At 41.0% G+C, this 20535-nt stretch overlaps 1 protein-coding gene across 1 annotated transcript in view; it reads right to left on the bottom strand.

Annotated features, from left to right (window-relative positions):
- Positions 1 to 19620, bottom strand: part of LOC109899544 (uncharacterized) — a 29409-nt gene extending 9789 nt beyond the window's left edge. The window contains exons 1-2 of the mRNA XM_020494875.2: positions 19540 to 19620; positions 17926 to 18032 (exon numbers count right to left, since the gene is read on the bottom strand). The gene's annotated coding sequence lies outside the window, so the exon portion shown is untranslated. The remainder of the gene's footprint in view (positions 1 to 17925; positions 18033 to 19539) is intronic.
- Positions 19621 to 20535: the final 915 nt, after the last annotated feature.

Raw genomic sequence — 20535 nt, 5'->3', positions numbered from 1 at the left:
CTCTCCTTTCCTCTCTGCCCCACAACAGGACTCTCTCCATCTCAGTCCAGTCTCTGATACAAAGCCCACCACATGCAGACAGTGGGAGAGGAAAATCGACAACACTAGTCAGAGCAACCCAAAATATAATTATCATTACTAATGATAATAGTAATAACGGTGCTAGTGATAAATATAATGTAATAACTATGTAATAATAACTGAAGTAATAAGGACAGTGTTCCCTTTAGACCTGAGGCAGCGGTTGGTTGGCTAGCCCATGTTTGGTAAATCAGCGGTGGGGATTGGTTAAGTAGTCAGTGTTGCAGTGGCTCTTGATGTAACAGTCTCAGCGGTGCTCCCCTCATCTTGCGTGCTTCAGCTTGCTTGCACCACCAGGACTATGTGTGTGTGTGTGTGTGTGTGTGTGTGTGTCTTGGCCTCTATCCACATCCAAATCCTAATCTGGGGCGTATAGCTTTAATAATTACCCACCCAGCCAGTCATGCAGCTCCAGAAAGCCTTGAGGGTATTCCTGAAATTCTGGGCATATGCCTGAAAGCCTGGGTAATATGAGTGGATAACACTTTGACTGTATTGTAAATGTTTACAACAGCGTACTACTGGACAGATATTAATGAAGGTCTTTGTGTCACTCTATCCCAAACAAGAGTTAGCCTAGTTTATACCAACACATTCTGGGATTAGCCCCACAAGTACAGATAGGAGGAAGAGCCTGTAGTAGTGTACTACTGTAGAGTAAGTTAAAACATGTTAATAAAGTATTCCTACATTACAACATACTACTGTAGCCTAGCCTTACTGCATACTGTAGCCTAGGCCTACATTATGCAGCTTTTGCAATGTCTGATCACTGATCAGTTTTGCCTTTAATTTTAGATCATAATTATAAGGACGGGGGTAGAGGTCGACCGATCATGGTTTTTGAACGCCGATACCGATTATTGGAGGCCCAAAAAAGGCCGGTACCGATTAATCGGCTGATTTTTTTCATTTATTTGTAATAATGACAATTACAACAATACTGAATTAACACGTATTTTAACTTAATATAATACATTAATAAAATCAATTTAGCCTCAAATAAATAATGAAACATGTTCAATTTGGTTTAAATAATGCAAAAACAAAGTGTTGGAGAAGAAATTAAAAGTGTAATATGTGCCATGTAAAAAAGCTAACGTTGAAAAGTTCCTTGCTCAGAACATATGAAAGGTGTTGGTTCCGTTTAACATGAGTCTTCAATATTCCCAGGTAAGAAAGTTTAGGTTGTAGTTATTATAGGAGTTATAGGACTATTTCTCTCTACACCATTTGTATTTCATATACCTTTGACTATTGGATTCTTATAGGCACTTTAGTATTGCCAGTGTAACAGTATAGCTTCCGTCCCTCTCCTCGCCGCTACTTGGGCTCGAACCAAGAACACATCGACAACAGCCACCCTCGAAGCAGTGTTACCCATGCAGAGCAAGGGGAACAACCACTCCAAGTCTCAGAGCGAGTGACGTTTGAAACACTATTAGCGCGCACCCCGCTAACTAGCTAGCCATTTCACATCGGTTACACCAGCCTAATCTCGGGAGTTGATAGGCTTGAAGTCATAAACAGCGCAATGCTTGAAGCACAACGAAGAGCTGCTGGCAAAACGCACGAAAGTGCTGTTTGAATGAATGCTTACGAGCCTGCTGGTGCTTACTACCGCTCAGTCAGACTTCTCTATCAAATCATAGACTTAGTTATAACATAATAACATACAGAAATACGAGCCATAAGTCATTAATATGGTCGATTCCGGAAACTATCTCGAAAACAAGACGTTTATTCTTTCAGTGAAATACGGAACCGTTCCGTATTTTATCTAACGGTGGCACCCATAAGTCTAAATATTCCTATTACATTGCACAACCTTCAATGTTATGTCACAATTACGTACAATTCTGGCAAATTAGGTGGCCAAAACTGTTGCATATACACTGACTCTGCATGCAATGAACGAAGAGAAGTGACACAATTTCACCTGGTTAATATTGCCTCCTAACCTGTATTTCTTTTTAGCTAAATATGCAGGTTTAAAAATATATACTTCTGTGTATTGATTTTAAGAAAGGCATTGATGTTTATGGTTAGGTACTACACATTGGAGCAACGATACGCACCGCATCGATTATACGCAACGCAGGACACGCTAGATAAACTAGTAATATCAACCATGTGTAGTTAACTAGTGATTATGATTGAATGTTTTTTATAAGATAAGTTTAATGCTAGCTAGCAACTTACCTTGGCTTACTGCATTCGCGTAACAGGCAGGCTCCTCGTGGAGTGCAATGTAATCAGGTGGTTAGAGCGTTGGACTAGTTAACTGTAAGGTTGCAAGATTGAATCCCCCGAGCTGACAAGGTAAAAATCTGTTGTTCTGCCCCTGAACGAGGCAGTTAACCCACCGTTCCTAGGCTGTCATTGAAAATAAGAATGTGTTCTTAACTGACTTGCCTCGTAAAATAAAGATTAAATAAAGGTGTAAAATTATTATTAATTATTTTTTTAAATCGGCCAAATCGGTGTCCAAAAATACTGATTTCCGATTGTTTGAAAACTTAATCGGCCATTCCGATTAAATCGGTCAACCTCTTGATGGGGGACCTGATCCTAAATCAGAACTCATACTTTGAGACACTTGATAGCCTCAGATTGGCAACATTGTGTAGCTGTGTTGACCCGTCTTCCACCTGAGCATTAGAGTCTGTAGTGATACTAGCTAGGTTATTATGTATCTCTCTACTCTAGGTGTGTGAAATGCTGCTCTCTCTCTTTGTATGATCAGCCCTCCTATGCGATTATCTTTCTAATTTAAAACTTTAAACCTGTTAGTATTAGCGGATTGACTCTTGGCTCTGGTTCAGTGATACTTTCTCATGTTTAAATGTTGAGTATTTTACACAGATAGGCACATTTCTGTAAGTGAGTATGGTATTTTCCAACATTGCACAAACTAAATACTGGATTACTTAAGAATTAACTCACTGTCAAATTCAGCTTAAACTGCAAACTTGTTTTCACAATCTTAAATCCAAAATGATGCAAAGTCTCTATTAGCTAGGCCTAAACAACAAATGTATCCAAGCCTTGCCAGATATGACACTATGTGCAAACCACATTTTAATTGCAAACCACGTTCCATCTGTACGAATGCTATATTCTAACTGCTAGGCCTAAAACGTGAGTGGGTTCAATAGTTCAACCAGCCTAGCCCTAGAGTTGTCTGATACTTCCTCCATTTATTGCAGGAAACAAGTGAAGTGATAAACCACCCTGGCCATTAGCAAAGAGACTTTGTCCTAAACGGCACCCTATCCATAGTGCAGTACATTTTACCAGATCCCTATGGTCAAGGAGATCATTATGTAGGAAACGGTGTGCGATTTGGGAAAGCGATCAGATACCTCTTGATCAAATCAGTGTTACACACCCTTCTTTACTCCCTTCCTGCACATTAATAACCCCTTCAGCCTCTGGTTTATCAGCTGTTTACTTCAGACACACACACAAACAGACTTTGTGTAATTCGGCAATGTCATAATATGATCAAAACTGAATATGATCCATAACATATGCTGCCTGCTGCCCTATCTAAGACCTATTTAAAGTCCTAAACCCACAATTGTAATTCCTGTCAATCAGTTAGCATCTCCAAATGGGGCTTATCTTCACCATCATAAGTCAACATCGAGATCAGGATTTCCTCTCCGTTCGTGACACTCCTCCCCTCATGTCCCATGTCGAGCTCAGTTTAAATACCAGGGCAATTACACAGGAAAGTCAGCCTGAGCATCCACAAATAAATGTAGTCATTCCCAAATGAAACTACATTCACAATTATCCTTAACATCTATATGCTGGAGTACAGGCTTTATTTGAAACGTTTAAGTAGGACATTGTATGAATTTTGACCATTATAGAGTAGGATGCCTTGTCTCTCGTAGAGGTCGACCAATTATGATTTTTCAACGCCGATACCGATTAATGGAGGACCAAAAAAAGCAGATACAGATTAATCGGCCGATTTTTATATATATATATTTGTAATATTTGTATTTATTTTTTTAAGCTTTATTTAACCAGGCAAGTCAGTTAAGAACAAATTCTTATTTTCAATGACGGCCTGGGAACAGTGGGTTAACTGCCTGTTCAGGAGCAGAACGACAGATTTGTACCTTGTCAGCTCGGGGGTTTGAACTCGCAACCTTCCGGTTACGAGCCAGGCGGCCCAGACTGTTGCATATACCCTGACTCTGTTGCACAGAATGCTAGAGAAGTGACACAATTTCCCTAGTTAATATTGCCTGCTAACATGAATTTCTTTTAACTAAATATGCAGGTTTAAAAATACTTCTGTGTATTGGTTTTAATAAAGGCATTGATGTTTATGGTTAGGTACATTCTTGCAACGATTGTGCTTTTCTCGCAAATGCGCTTTTGTTAAATCATCCCCCGTTTGGCGAAGTAGGCTGTGATTCAATGATAAATTAACAGGCACCGCATCGATTATATGCAACGCAGGACAAGCTAGATAAACTAGCAATATCATCAACCATGTGTAGTTAACTAGTGATTATGTTAAGATTGATTGTTTTTTATAAGATACGTTTAATGCTAGCAAGCACCTTACCTTGGCTCCTTGCTGCACTCGCATAACAGGTAGTCAGCCTGCCACGCAGTCTCCTCGTGGGGTGCAATGTAATCGGCCATAATCGGTGTCCAAAAATGCTAATTACCGATTGTTATGAAAACTTGAAATCGGCCCTAATTAATCGGTGGACCTCTAGTCTCTAGGGCTAGTTGTTTTGGCTGGGTTGGGCTGTTTTACTAAAAAACAAATTGACCGGTATTTCCAGCATTATCCACTAGGTTTGCTGCAAGTAGGAAAATACCAGGAAATGTTCTTTAATTGACACAAGCGGTCTCCAATGAATGAATGAATGAATCAATCAATGTCTAGTGGTGTGAGTGTGCGTGAGTGTTTGGTAGAGGGATCCCCTATGCCAGGGAAGGCGTAGCTCTACGAATCTTAATTGCACAAAACCTATTATATGGCAGGGAATACTATTTGTAGATCAGTTATTCTACACCTCACTTTGCTCAAGCAGATCCTCTCCAACGAAGAGTTGTAGTTAAACATGGGTCAATAAGGGGTGAGTAATTGAAACCAACCATTGAAGTACATTGTTGTGAATTCGGGAGGTAGCCCCAACCAGGACTCAAACCCAGGTCTAGTGACTGTCAAACCAACGCCTTAACCATTACGCCAAGAGGTCTGAAAAAAAAACACATAAACCAACTGGCCCTACTGGCTAACAGAACTTGTTTTCCCAGTGTTATTTATTTAGTTATTTAACCTTCAGTTAACTAGGCAAGTGAGTTAAGAACAAATTCTTATTTACAATGACAATCTACCCTGGCCAAAGCCTAATCCGGACGATACTGGGACAATTGTGCGCCGCCCTACAGGACTCCCAATCACGACCGGTTGTGATACAGCCTGGAATCTAACCAGGGTCTGTAGTGACGCCTCTATCACTGAGCACGGTGCATTACACCGCTGCTCCACTCTGGAGCCCTAGTTATGAAGATGAGACGTTAATGAAGCAATGCAGACCAAATTGAAGTATCTTTGAGCTTTGTTTGTGTGTTCTACAGTCTTGTAAAAAGACTACATCAGATCATCTTCAAACTGTCACTGTGAAGCTAACTTTCATCAAGGTTTTACATGGTCTTTAATTGGTTTCTCTCTTTTCATTGTCAGTATCTTTTTTTTGCGTTATGATTTCCGTAACATCTGATTGTGGATGTGATGGATATCGATGTATAATATCTTAACCCTAGAAGCTTGTGCTTTCACCATATTGTGTGTGCTTGTTCTAAGATGAATTCTATCCTTTGCAGAAGCAATTGTTGATATCTTTGAAATGACATGTTCTAGCAAGGATTCTCTTGGAAAAGTTAGGCTGAAATGCATTTCTGATGCATGGCAGTAGTATTGTTTGCGTAGAAAGATGAGAAGGTTGTTGAAAAACAATCTGTGACTAGTCCTGGAATGTCTTTTATAAATGAAAGCCCTCCAAAATATACTGACTTCATCAAGTGTTCAGAAAAGTGGATTGGCAGTATAGGCACATGCATATGGTCTAATTTGCAAATGTTGATATAATATTTCAGAACAATAGTAATTCAACAAAATATTATATTTGTGTCTACATTCAACTGGTAAATGTCCATTTGTATATATACAGTGCCCCCAGAAAGTATTCAGACCCCTTAACCTTTTCCACATTTTGTTATGTTACAGCCTTATTCTAAAATGGATTAAAGTTTAAAAATCCTCAGCAATCTACAATCTACATCATACATTTTTGCAAATTTATTACAAACAAAAACAGAAATACCTTACGTATTTAAGGTAAGTATTTGCTAGGACCCTTTGCTAGGAGACTTGAAATTGAGCTCAGGTGCATCCTCTTTCCATTGATCATCCTTGAGCTGTTTCTACAACTTGGAGTCCAACTGTGGTAAATTAAATTGATTGGACATGATTTGGAAAGGCACATACCTGTCTATATAAGGTCCCACTGTTGACAGTGCATGTCAGAGCAATAACCAAGCCATGAGGTCGAAGGAATTGTCTGTAGAGCTCAGAGACAGGATTGTGTCATGGTATAGATCTGGGGAAGTGTACCAAAACATTTCTGCAGCATTGAAGGTCCCAAAGAACACAGTGGCCTTCATTGTTCTTAAATGGAAGAAGTTTGAGGCCACCAAGAGACTCTTCCTCGAGCTGGTCGCTCAAACAAACTGAGCAATCGGGGAAGAAGGGACTTGGTCAGGGAGGTGACCAAGAACCCGACGGTCACTCTGACAGAGCTCCAGAATTAAAGTTGACATTTTTCTGAACCTGGCCTCTGTCTGGGGTGTAAAGGTAACTTTTGAAAATAAGCTACAATTCATGACATCTCCAATGTAATTATATGCAAACAGTGAAAGTTTCATTGCAAACAAGACTGGTTTGGTAGAGGAGAAATCTGGTATGATGAAAGCATATGGCATATCGCTCTGTCCATTCTTCCCTGAAACTTATATTTCTATAAGTCTATATTTTGGGACGATTTTCTCCTGCAAGCAAGCTGATTGGTTTGAGCTAATAAAAAGTAGGGTAGGCTACCATCAACACTACTATCAGCGTACAGAGAAATAGACATAGGCTACAAAACTATTTTACTAGAGGCATTGGTTATTTTTATCTAAATTATGATATTGAATTGTAACTTACACAACTTAGCAGATGTGTTAAAAATGGATTTCAACATTTTTTTTTACATTGTTTTTATTTCACCTTTATTTAACCAGGTAGGCTAGTTGAGAACAAGTTCTCATTTGCAACTGCGACCTGGCCAAGATAAAGCAAAGCAGTTCGACACATGCAACAACACAGAGTTACACATGGAATAAACAAACATACAATGAATAATACAGTGGAAAAATCTATATAGGATAGGATAAGAGAGGTAAGGTAATAAATAGGCCATGGTGGAAAAGTAATTACAATATAGCAATTAAACACTGGAATGGTAGGATGTGCAGAAGAAGAAGTAGAGATACTGGGGTGCAAAGGAGCAAGATAAATAAATAAATACAGTATGGGGATGAGGTAGATTGGATGGGCTATTTACAGATGAGCTATGTACAGGTGCAGTGATCTGTGAGCTGCTCTGACAGCTGGTGCTTAAAGCTAGTGAGGGAGATATGAGTCTCCAGCTTCAGAGATTTTTGCAGTTCGTTCCAGTCATTGGCAGCAGAGAACTGGAAGGAGAGGCGCCCAAAGGAAGAATTGGCTTTGGGGGTGAGCAGTGAGATATACCTGCTGGAGCACGTGCTACGGGTGGGTGCTGCTATGGTGACAAGTGAGCTGAGATAAGGCTGGGCTTTACCTAGCAGAGACTTGTAGATGACCTGGAGCCAGTGGGTTTGGCGATGAGTATGAAGCGAGAGCCAGCCAACGAGATCATACAGGTCGCAGTGGTGGGTAGTATATGGGGCTTTGGTGACAAAACGGATGGCACTGTGATAGACTGCATCCAATTTGTTGAGTAGAGTGTTGGAGCCTATTTTGTAAATGACATCACCAAAGTCAAGGATAGGTAGGATGGTCAGTTTTATAAGGGTATGTTTGGCAGCATGAGTGAAGGATGCTTTGTTGCGAAATAGGAATCTGATTCTAGATTTAATTTTGGATTGGAGATGTTTAATGTGAGTCTGGAAGGAGAGTTTACAGTCTAGCCAGACACCTAGGTATTTGTGTCCTAGGTCAAATAGTGTCGGTCTACGATAGTGTTTCACAGTATTACTTACCCGCCAGTGTTGTGATTGGCTGTAAAATCTGCCTATTGATTTCTGCCAAAAGAGCAACATCGGTTGTCAAAATGGGAAAGCGGTTCCACTTTGTGGCTTTGGTATATATCTCTTTGCAATTTCCTGGTTGCTAAATTTCAGTTTATGTGAGAAAACAAACACTGAATTGTGTGGGGAATCATTGTACCATCTAAAATCGCGGTGAAATATATTTTCAATAACAAAAAGTATTGTTTTTACAGCTGTTTGAAGCAGGTGGACCAAAACTGAAAGTAAAAGGCTCAACTCGCGCTTGCCAACAGATGCCGCTCCGCTGGGAGAAATCAATAAGGTCAATATCACAACACTGGTGAGTTAGTAATAATGTGAAACACTATCATTACACTATTACCAGAGATATATTATAGACATTTTCTGAAATTACAAGGCAAAAATTCCAAAAAATACTACATCCTTTAAGGTAGGCTTGATTGAGCTATCCTGTTACAATGGAACTAATAGAATATTTGCAAAAGGGCAAACCCCATCCATCTGGCAGGGTAAAGAAAACTGTAAAAGTATTTGAAAGATTTTAATTAGTATTTGAACCCAGGTCTAGCAGAGACCCAGAGGAGGACATCCCATCTGCTCCCTGCCTCAAATATTCCTTCAGAGGAGCCACATATCTGTATTAGTCCAAACATCATTGGAAACCTGACCAGACCACTGGGGGAGGGGCCAAAAACATTCGCTAACAGCCTCCTTATTGTTTGGCTTTGTGACATCATTGTCCAGCGGACCCCGCTCAGCGCTTCCTGAGGATGTGCGTCGATGGCTTGAGAGAACAGTGCCAGTGTCGCAAGTGTTTTCCAATCAGCTTTCTCTACAGGACAAGCCTGTAAGTTTCTCTGAGACGCTGTGGCGAAGGCTGAGAAGGAGGGCTTCTCAAATGGCACCCGATTCCCTATATAGTGCACTACTTTTGACCAGGGCCATGGACCTGAGCCCAAATGGAACAAATGGTCAAACACAGGGCCATATTTCATCCACACCGTTACCCCAGCCCAGAATAATGTGGGGCTCCCTCCACTATAACTCAGAGATGGCCGGGTGGTGTGGTAGTGTGACAGGGAAACTATCCGGTCCCCTCTGTCCCGAGCCCAGCCCACTGTGTCCGCTATCTCTGTCTCAATCCTCTCTTTGCCTGTCTGTCTCTGTCTGTCTGTTTCTCAGCCTTGTATTAAACAAATGGTAGGGACCCTGGCTGGAAAATGTGTACTACGTCCATCAAATCAAACTTTATTTGTCACATGCGCCAAATACAACAAGTATTTGCCCTTAACCAACAGTGTAGTTCAAGAAGAGTTAAGAAAATATTTACAAAATGAACTAAAGTAAAAAATAATAAAAAGTAACACAATAACAAGGCTATATACAGGGGGTACCGGTACCGAGTCAGTGTGCAGGGGTACAGGTTAGAGGTGAAGTGACTATGCATAGATAATAAACAACGAGTAGCAGCAGTGTACAAAACAAATGTAGTGGGGGGGGGGGGGGGGGGGTCAATGTAATAGTCCAATGACCATTTGATTAATTGTTCAGCAGTCTTATGGCTTGGGGGTAGAAGATGTTAAGGAACCTTTTGGTCCAAGACTTGGCGCTCCAGTACTGCTTGCCGTGCGGTAGCAGAGAAAACAGTCTATGACCTGGGTGACCGGAGTCTCTGCGAATTCTATGGTCTTTCCTCTGACACCGCCTATTATATAGGTCCTGGATTGCAGGAATCTTGGCCCCAGTGATGTACTGGGCCGTACGCACTACCCTCTGTAGCGTCTTACGGTCATATGCCAAGCAGTTGCCATACCTGGTGGTGATGCAAATGGTCAGGATGCTCTTGATGGTGCAGCTGTATAACTTTTTGAGGATCTGGGGACCCATGCCAAATCTTTCCAGTCTCCTGAGGGGGAAAAGATGTTGTGCCCTCTTGGTGTGTCTGGGCAATGATAGATCGTTGGTGATGTAGACACCAAGGAACTTAGAACTCTCGACCCGCTCCACTACAGCCCTGTTGATGTTAATGGGGGCCTGTCCAGCCCGCCTTTTCCTGTAGTCCACGATCAGCTCCTTTGTCTTTCTCACATTGAGGGAGAGGTTTCACCACACTGCCTGTTCTCTGACCTCCTCCCTATAGGCTGTCTCATCGTTGTCAGCAAACTTAATGGTGGTGTTGGAGTCGTGTTTGGCCACACACTAGTGGGCGTACAGGAGGGGACTACACACCCCTGAGGGGCCCCAGTGTTGAGGAGCAGCATGGGAGATGTGTTTGTTGCAGAGGTGTTTCGTCCCAGGGTCATTAGCTTAGTGATGAGCTTTGTGGGCACTAGGATGTTGAATGCTGCACTGTAGTCAATGAACACCATTCTCACACAGGTGTTCCTTTTGTCCAGGTGGGAAAGGGCAGTGTGGAGTGGGATTGATATTGCATCATCTGTGGATCTGTTGGGGAGGTATGTGAACTGGAGTGGGTCTAGGGTATCTGGGAGGGTGCTGTTGATATGAGCCATGACAGAGCCTTTCAAACAACTTCATGGCTACTGACGTGAGTGCTACCGGGCAGGTTACTTTTGCTTCCTTGGGCACAGGGACTATGGTGGTCTACTTGAAACATGTAGGTATTACACACTCAGTCAGTGGAGACACTTACCAGTTGGTCCGCACATGCTTTGATTACGCGTCCTGGTAATCCATCTGGCCCCGCGGCTTTGTCAATGTTTAGTTTACCCTCTTTGGGCTAGGGAGCGGTATTTTGACGTCCAGTAAACTGCCTGCTACTCAGGACCAGAAGCTAGGATATGCATATAATTGGTAGATTTGGATAGAAAACACTCTAAAGTTTCTAAAAACTGTTAAAATAATGTCTGTGAGTATAACAGAACTGAAATGGCAGGCGAAACCCCGAGGACAAACCACCCCCCCCAAAAAAAATAATTCGGCATAACACTGATTTCAATGGCTGGCACTTTTATTATAGGGTGAAATCCTCCCTGATTGCAGTTCCTAGGGCTTCCACTAGATGTAAACAGTCTTTAGAAAGAGTTTCAGGCTGGTTTTTGGAAAAATTAGTGAGAAGGAAAGTGCGTTCTTTGTTATTTATCTCCGGTAAAGACAATAACGATTCTCCGTCTTAAATTTTATTGTTTATTTGCGTATTAGGGTACCTAAGGTTTGATTATAAACGTTGATTGACTTGTTTGGATACGTTTATTGGTAACGTTTGGGATTCATTTTGTATGCATTTTGAAGGAGGGAAATCGGTGGATTATTGACTGAAGCGCACCAGCTAAAATGATTTTTTATGGATATAAAGAAGGACATTATCGAACGAAGGGACCATTTGTAATGTAACTGAGTCCTTTTGGAGAGCCAACAGAAGAAGAGCTTCAAAGGTAAGGCATATCTTATATCGCTATTTCTGACTTTTGTGTCGCAACTGCCTGGTTGAAATATGATTTGTCATGCATTTGTATGCGGGGCGCTGTCCTCAAATAATCGCATGGTGTGCTTTCGCCGTAAAGCCTTTTTGAAATCTGACACCGTGGCTGGATTAACAAGAAGTTACGCTTTATTTTGATGTATAACACATATATTTTCAAGAAATATTTGAATTTAGTATTTTTGAATTTGGCGCTCTGCAATTTCACAGGATGTTGGCCAGGTGGGACGCTACCGTCCCACGTATCCGTAAGAAGTTAGTAGAGGTCGACCGATTATGATTTTTTAATTATTGAAGGACCAAAAAAAGCCGATACCGATTAATCAGTCGATTTTTATAAAAATGTGTAATAATGACAATTAAAACAATACTGAATGAACACCTTTATTTTAACTTAATACAATACATAAATAAAATAAATGTAGTCTCAAATAAATAATGAAACCAGTTCAATTTGCTTTAAATAATGCAAAAACAGTGTTAGAGACAAAGGAAAAGTGCAATATGTGCCATGTAACAAAGCTAGCTCGAAATGTGTGAAGACCATTTCTTCGTAACAAAGAGTAATTAATTTGCCAGAATTTTACATAATTATTGCATAACATTGAAGGTTGTGCAATGTAACAGCAATATTTAGACTTATGGATGTCACCCGTTCGATAAAATACGGAACGGTTCAGTATTTCACTGAAAGAATAAACATTTTGTTTTCGAAATGATAGTTTCTGGATTTGACCATATTAATGACCTAAGGCTCGTATTTCTGTGTGTTTATTATAATTAAGTCTATGATTTGATATTTGATAGAGCAGTCTGACTGAGCGGTGGTAGGCAGCAGCTTGCTCGTAAGCATTCATTAAACAGCACTTTCCTGCGTTTGCCAGCAGCTCTTCGCAATGCTTTTAGTACAGCTCTGTTTATGACTTCAAGCCTATCAACTCCCGAGATTAGGCTGGCAATATTATAGAACATAAGAACATCCAATAGTCAAAGGTATACGAAATACAAATGGTATAGGGAGAAATAGTCCTATAATTCCTATAATAACTACAACCTAAAACTTCTTAACTGGGAATATTGAAGACTCATGTTAAAAGGAACCACCAGCTTTCATATGTTCTGAGCAAGGAACTTTTAAACGTTAGCTTTTTTACATGGTACATATTACACTTTTAATTTCTTCTCTAACACTGTGTTTTTGCATGTTTCATTATTTATGAGACTAAATTGACTTTTATTAATGTATTAATTTAAAATAAGTGTTCATTCGGTATTGTTGTAATTGTCATTAATTACAAATATATATATAAAAATCGGTGGATTAATCGGTATCGGCTATTTTTGGTCCTCCAATAATCGGTATCGGCGTTGAAAAATCATAAATGATACACCCCACTCCAGTTTTAAAACGAAACATGTAAAAGCATTGGCAGAATCTCATTGTTCCAAAATACATTGCCAATGCAAGCATATGATAACATTTACAGTGTAAAATACTCCTTGGAACGTATTGAAAAGCCTCTGTCTGAAACATTAGCAGGTTTAAGACCCTGATATACAGTTCTCTGCAGTTCCCAAAATAATCGCATCAAGTATGACTAACTCTCCAGCACTATATCCAAGGAGATGTTGTTTTGTTTTTTGACACATAGAAATATTATTATGGACGTTGACTTAAATGGAGATGTTCCATTCTAGTAATTATATTCCTGTTTTTGACCCTGTCCACTGCTCAGCTTGTCTTTACATGGTCATTAGTTCTCATCAATGTTCTGGGGCAACCTTGAGATGACAGAGGCATGGTTTATCAGACAGAACCACTGTGATCAAAGGATTAACACACTACAGTACACTAACCCGCTGCTAATCAGGTATGGACAGACTTGGCAGGCAGCTGGACACTCAGTCTTCAGTGAAGGGGGTAAGAAAGGAGAAAGAATCAAAACAACTTCTGAGACAAAATGTCCAGAACTCAAAATTAATGACTGATATCACGACATGACTGATGTCATACTCTTTGATAAGGCAATATCTGCGTCAGCTGCTATTTTATGAACTACTCAATAACATCATACAGAACGAGTGCAGGTCAACAGACCAAAAAGTGGTGGTGGGGGGGGGGGGGTCTCTCTGGCTAACTGACTTATTGCTGTATGGCTCTTTGAGATAAGTGATGGAAACTGAATTGGTACAGTATGAGTCACTTAGCCAGGCTACATCCATGCAACGCCTTTGGAAAGTTGTGGTTGTGCTGACCAGCCGTTTCCTTTCCTCTCCTCTAGTACTGCCGGAATTAATGAGCCACTTCCCTCTTTACCCCCGTCTCCCGGGGGCATCTAACGGGCCTTACTTTCTCACACCAACCCTGCCAAAGGAGGGTATGTGTCAAAGCACACACTCACACACACTCTCTCGCTCAAGCACACGCACACACTGAACTCAAACCCCAGAGACAAACTTGTTTAGGTGCATCTCAAGGAGTTTCTCCCTCTCTATTTACACGGTGAGCGTCTGTTCTGTTCTCTTTCAAAAACGTCAGTGATGTTACCAAAAGATAACAAAGTGTCAATCTAAGAATGCCAGAGAAATAAGATTGTAATAACATTATTACAAACGTAACTGAAGAAGTCACAATTAACCTCTCACACTGCCTGTTGTTTGAGTATATGTTCTCTGTCTAGACAATGCATTTTAGTCTACTGCTTCATTTTAGGTGGCAGATAGCCTAGTGGTTAGAGCGTTGGGCAAGTAACCAAAAGGTTGCTGGATCGAGTCCCTGAGCTGACAAGGTAAAAATCTGTCATTCTGCCCCTGAACAAGGAAGTTAACCCACTGTTCCCCGGTAGGCTGTCATTGTAAATAAAATGTGTTCTTAACTGACTTGCCTAGTTAAATAAAAATCTGTTGTGAATCAATGATCACTTATAATGGCGCCGGACGGGATGGCTGCAGTTTTATGGGTGCTATTTTGTTCGTTTTTTCGCGTTGTTTGTAACTTATTTTGTACATAAAGTTGCTGCTAAAGTTACTTATGACCAAAAAGAGCATCTGGACATCAGAACAGCGATTACTCACCTTAATGAGTCCAACACAAAGGATATACTTGCTTTCCGGAGACAAGGCCAAAATCCCCGTCATTTGCGTGAGAAAAAGGCGGAGACACAGAGGGAGAAGGTCGAGGGTGGCTTGTGAGGATTCGGAGGCGAGTGAGAAAATCTCCACTAACATTGGTTCTATTGGCCAACGTGCAATCACTGGAAAACAAACTCGATGCTCTACGGTCGAGATTATCCTACCAACGGGACATAAAAAACGGTAATATCTTATGTTTCACAGAGCTGTGGCTGAACGATGACACGGATAATATAGAGCTGGTTCGGTTTTCCTTGCTTCGGCAGGACAGAGCAGCTATGTCTGGTAAGACGAGGGGCAGGGTTATGTCTACTTGTCAATAACTGCTGGTGCGCGATGTATAATATTAAAGAAGTCTTGAGGTATTGCTCGCCTGAGGTAGAGTACCTCATGATAAGCTGTAGACCACACTATCTACCAAGACAGTTCTCATATATATTGTGCGTAGCCTTCTATTTACCACCACAAACAGTTGCTGGCATTAAGACCGCACTCAACGAGCTGTGTAAGGCCATAAGCAAACAAGAAAATGCTCATCCAGAAGCAGTGCTCCTAGTGGCCGTGTACTTTAATGCAGGCAAACTTAAATCTGTTTCACCTAAGTTTTACCACCATGTCACATGTGCAACCAAAAAACTCTAGACCACCTTTACTCCACACACAGAGACACATACAAAGCTTTCCCTCGCCCTCCATTTGGTAAATCTGACCATAATTATATTCTCCTGATTCCTGCTTACAAGCAAAAACTAAACTAAAGCAGGAAGTAACAGTGACTGGCTCAATATGGAAGTGGTTAGATGACGCGGATGCTACGCAACATGACTGCGCTCCCGAGTGGAGCAGCGGTCTAAGGCACTGCATCTCAGTGTTAGAGGCGTCACTACAGACGCCCTGGTTTGATTCCAGACAGTATCGCAACCGGCTGTGTTTGGGAGTCCCATAGGGTGGTGCACAGCATCAGCATCGTCCGGGTTTGGCCGGTGTAGGCTGTCATTGTAACTACGAATTTGTTATTAACTAACTTGCCCAGTTATATAAAAGGTTAAAAAAAGAAATACATTTTGCTAGCACAGACCGGAATATGTTCTGTGATTCAGCCAATGGCATTGATGAGTATACCACCTCAGTCACCGGCTTCATCAATAAGTGCATCTACGACGTCGTCCCCACAGTGACCGTACGTACAGTTAAAGTCGGAAGTTTACATACACTTAGGTTGGAGTCATTAAAACTCGTTTTTCAACCACTCCACAAATTTCTTTTTAACAAACTATAGTTTTGGCAAGTCAGTTAGGGCATCTACTTTGTGCATGACAAGTCATTTGTCCAATAATTGTTTACAGACAGATTATTTCACTTATAATTTACTGTATCACAATTCCAGTGGGTCAGAAGTTTACATACACTAAGTTGACTGTGCCTTTAAACAGCTTGGGAAATTCCAGAAAAGGATGTCATGGCTTTAGAAGCTTCTGATAGGCTAATTGACATCATTTAGGTCAATTGGACGTGTACCTGTGGATGTGTTTCAAGGCCTACCTTCAAACTCAGTGCCTCTTTGCTTGACATCATGGGAAAATCAAAAGAAATCAGCCAAGACCTCAGCAAAAAAAATCGACATAAAAATCGACATCGACATAACCTGAAATGCTGCTCAGCAATGAAGAAGCCAATGCTTCAAAACCGCCATAAAAAAAGCCAGACTACGGTTTGCAACTGCACATGGGGACAAAGATTGTACTTTTTGGAGAAATGTCCTCTGGTAATGATGAAACAAAAATATAAATTTTGGCCATAATGACCATTGTTATGTTTGGAGGAAAAAGGGGGAGGCAAGCCGAAGAACACCATCCCAACCGTGAAGCACAATCTGTCACTTCAGGGGAGAATGACAACGGTATGTAAGTTGGCAGATAAAGTGGTTGCATTCAAAGCAAAACGGGAACTGTGGAGACGGTGAGTGGATAGGGGCATATTTGATGTGTTCCAAACATTAGCAGGGATTTTGGGAGAGACTGAGACTGGGCCGTCTTTCTCCCAGCTGGTGCGCAATCACCTAGCTTCACTGTCAACGGAGCTTGAGCGTTACTTCCCAACCGCCAACGACCCACAAAGTGCGAAGGAATGGATCTGTGACCCATTTGTGAATGTTCCAGGTGAATCGTCCATCTCCATGCAGGAAGATCAACTCCTTGTGGTTGCAAATGACGGTGGCCTTAAAAGTATGTTTGAGATAACGTAATCTCTGCCGACCTTCTGGTTTTCAATCAAGGCTGAATATCCTGAGAGAGCCACAAAAGCACTTAAAACGTTGCTTCCATTTCCAACATCCTGTCTCTGCAAAGCAGTGACGGCAACAAAAACGAAATTACAGAGTAGACTGGACACAAGGAACATGTCACTGTCTAACAATCAACCGTCTTGTTGCTGGGAAACAAACAGCGACATGGTGAGTTGCAATGTCTTTATTATATGGTCATCAAAATATGCACTTTATGTTTTTATAATATCACAGTAGACCTACTTGAACTAAAGTCTGGGAAAATATTGTCTATATGAGACCTGTCCGTGGTGCAAAAAATGTTGGGGACCGCTGCTCTAGAGGACACCAAGGGAGAAAGAAGAAAGATATTGGCTGGCTTTCAACACCCCCTCTACTCCATTCGAATGCTTTTCGTTTCATATGGCCTAGTACATCTGCATGCATAATTTTCCATTTATACACAATCACAATAGGGCTTTGGTTTTCTCATTGGTGATTTTACAAGCCGATCTTAAAACGTATTGTGTGGACTGGTCACCACTCAGTTATAGAGGTTATTATTACTAATATTATAAAATCACTAGACTCATTACATAGGTATGCTACATTTGGCCTTCATTATCAGTGTTTTCCAGGAAGCAGACCTTACTTTTCTCCATGTAATCCAAGATAAGTGACGCCTGGCAAAACTCTCTTCCTCTTTGCTTTCCTTCAACCGCACTCCTCTCTCCCTAAAGGTTATATTGAGTTCTCCTCCTAGGTGACAAAAAACAGACCCAGTAAGTGGGAATAAGTGGTAGAGTCAAGTTTTCATACAGCATCACAGAATGATCCATGGGCTAGACAATCTGAAATGTCAGAATGAAGTGAAACAAGTCATTACCCTGTTAATTCTTTGTGCAATACTCATCATGGTCCTAAAGTTGCATATAGGTATCACCATCTTGCTATGTTTTTGTTTACTCACAAGAGGACAAGAAATACAAACGGACCTGATGGTCCTCCCTGCAGTGGTAGACTGAACTAAGTAGTGAGGCCGACTAATATGAACGCATTAAAATGTAGTAGCCTATGCTATCTTAGTTAGTTGACCATGAGCATCCATCCCATCAGTTGTTGACCTTGTCCCCTTGCGCCTGTTATCATCGCCATAGGTCATTTCCCTGAGATTTTACACTTCAGCACTCGCAGGTTCTCCCCCGGTCTGTCAACACAGTCAGTGTCAGTCACATGCTCATCGCCTACAGCTCAAATCTGTAAGTAAATGTCTCTATTGTCGTTAAATTGACACTATTAATCCACCAGCATAACTCTATTGTAGAACGAAACGCTTTAAAACATTTAAACGTTTTTAAAAGTTCGACGAAATGGGACAAATGTGTAGCGATGAGAATAGTGATGATTGGTTGTTGTTGTAAATGTGGAAGCACATGTGAATGAGAAGACGTTGCAGGTGCGACAAAACATCAAAGCTATCCGCCTGTATTTGACATACCAACCATATCCCATGGCTGGGTCATTGCTATTCTCACTGCCATTTGTTGTTAGTTACAAATGTTTCAAATATAACTGCCCTGTGAAGATAGCAAGATTGAAGGCGTTCGTGCTCGCTGGGTTAAACGCGGTCATGTTAAACTTTAGGAAAAACATATAACATTTGCTAGAAAACTATCTTGTACAGAGAGCCACAATGTCTGTTATTCTAATCTTCAGCAAGCTATTGATAGCTGGCTATATTGTAAACTGGCGAAATTTTGCTAAATGTTCAGTATAGGTTGCTAGGTATGTCTGAAGCGCCTTTGCAGATACTGCTTTCAGCGAGGCTAGCTAGCACTCAATATATGGAAGTTGAAAAATACATCTGTAAATGGTCATTTCGTTCGTGGTCCCCGGTGCTCAGTCATCCATTCCCCAATTGTATCATATCTTTTACATCCCGTTTTATTATCGGCACACAGTGAGCTAACTACAGATCAAATGCTAGCAAATGCAGCAGATATGAAGATCACCAGCCAGCCAGACTGAGGTTGCAAATCGAGGCATCCTTAGCAGATGCTCCTCTGCTCTGTTTTACTTCATGCCAACGGCATTCTTCAACCTTCTCTCCCTCTGCCGAATATGTATCCAGCGGACACAGTTAAATATTACTCGATACCATATACAATTAGTCGTTTTCTTGTATTACATTTCACACACATAGGCTACGGCTATCATCACCCTGAGAATAAGCATGTATAGACTTTTTTATTTATTTTTTATTTACCTTGGAGATGCGTAGGGTCGCGTTGCCGTGTCGTACTAGTTCCCTGCGCTCAGCATCTACCGCTGAGAGAGCTCTGTCCTGTAGGAGAGAGCTCTGTCCAGCATGCCTATTCGGGGGGGCGGCACCTGCAGGGGCGCAGGAGCAGACAGTTCCCAGCGCCCTATTAGCAGGCAAGGAATATATTTTCACCAGTCGTGCTGCTGGATGTTTTTTGTGTTCTAAGGTTGGGACAGATTTTTTTTCACTTTTCAATTAGCCTAGCTAACTAATTTAGATCATGATAGTAGCCTTAGCTAACAGTTAGGTAAGTAACTTTTATTTTGCCCTTATTTAACAATGGTAAATCAACATCTAACGAACTCCATGCCATTGGGAAACTAATAGGTAAAACACAAGGTAATAAAACCTTGCAATTAAAGGTGTACTATGCAGAAGTCACTCCACCATTTCCTGGTTGCTAATTTTGAATAGTTTGCTTAATTTCAGTTTCTGACAAAACAAACAAATATAGTGTAGAGAGACCCATTGTCAAATGTAAACCGCTTAGAAATCTATTTTGCAAAACCACAAGTATTATATTTTCAGCTGTTTGAAGCCGATGTAAAAAAACGAAAGTAAAAGACTCAAAAACAAAATGTAAGAACGGGAAGCATAGAAATAATGCACATAGAACAGATATTCTGCTTCTTAGACTGCTTTCAATGAGAATGACAGATCTATAACTGACGTGAATTTAACACACAAACACACACACAGAGAAATACAGTAGGAGTACACCAGCAATCGCGCATCCATACACACATACCTGAATGTTTTCATTGCAGAATGTTCACAGATGGAGAGTTGTTCTCTTTTTTCCACCACATAGAAGAACAGAGAAACCAAAAGACCCCCATAATATTGACACAGATGTTGCAAATAACTGAATCCCCCAAAACTGAGGGAGGGAACTGGCATTTTCTGTCTGCCTCAACCTGTGTATTCCCACAACAGAAA

The sequence above is a fragment of the Oncorhynchus kisutch genome, linkage group LG11 (assembly GCF_002021735.2).
Source record: "Oncorhynchus kisutch isolate 150728-3 linkage group LG11, Okis_V2, whole genome shotgun sequence".
In the NCBI taxonomy this organism is placed as follows: domain Eukaryota; kingdom Metazoa; phylum Chordata; class Actinopteri; order Salmoniformes; family Salmonidae; genus Oncorhynchus; species Oncorhynchus kisutch.
Note: the sequence above shows the minus strand (reverse complement) of the source record. Positions and strands in the feature narration are given on the sequence as shown.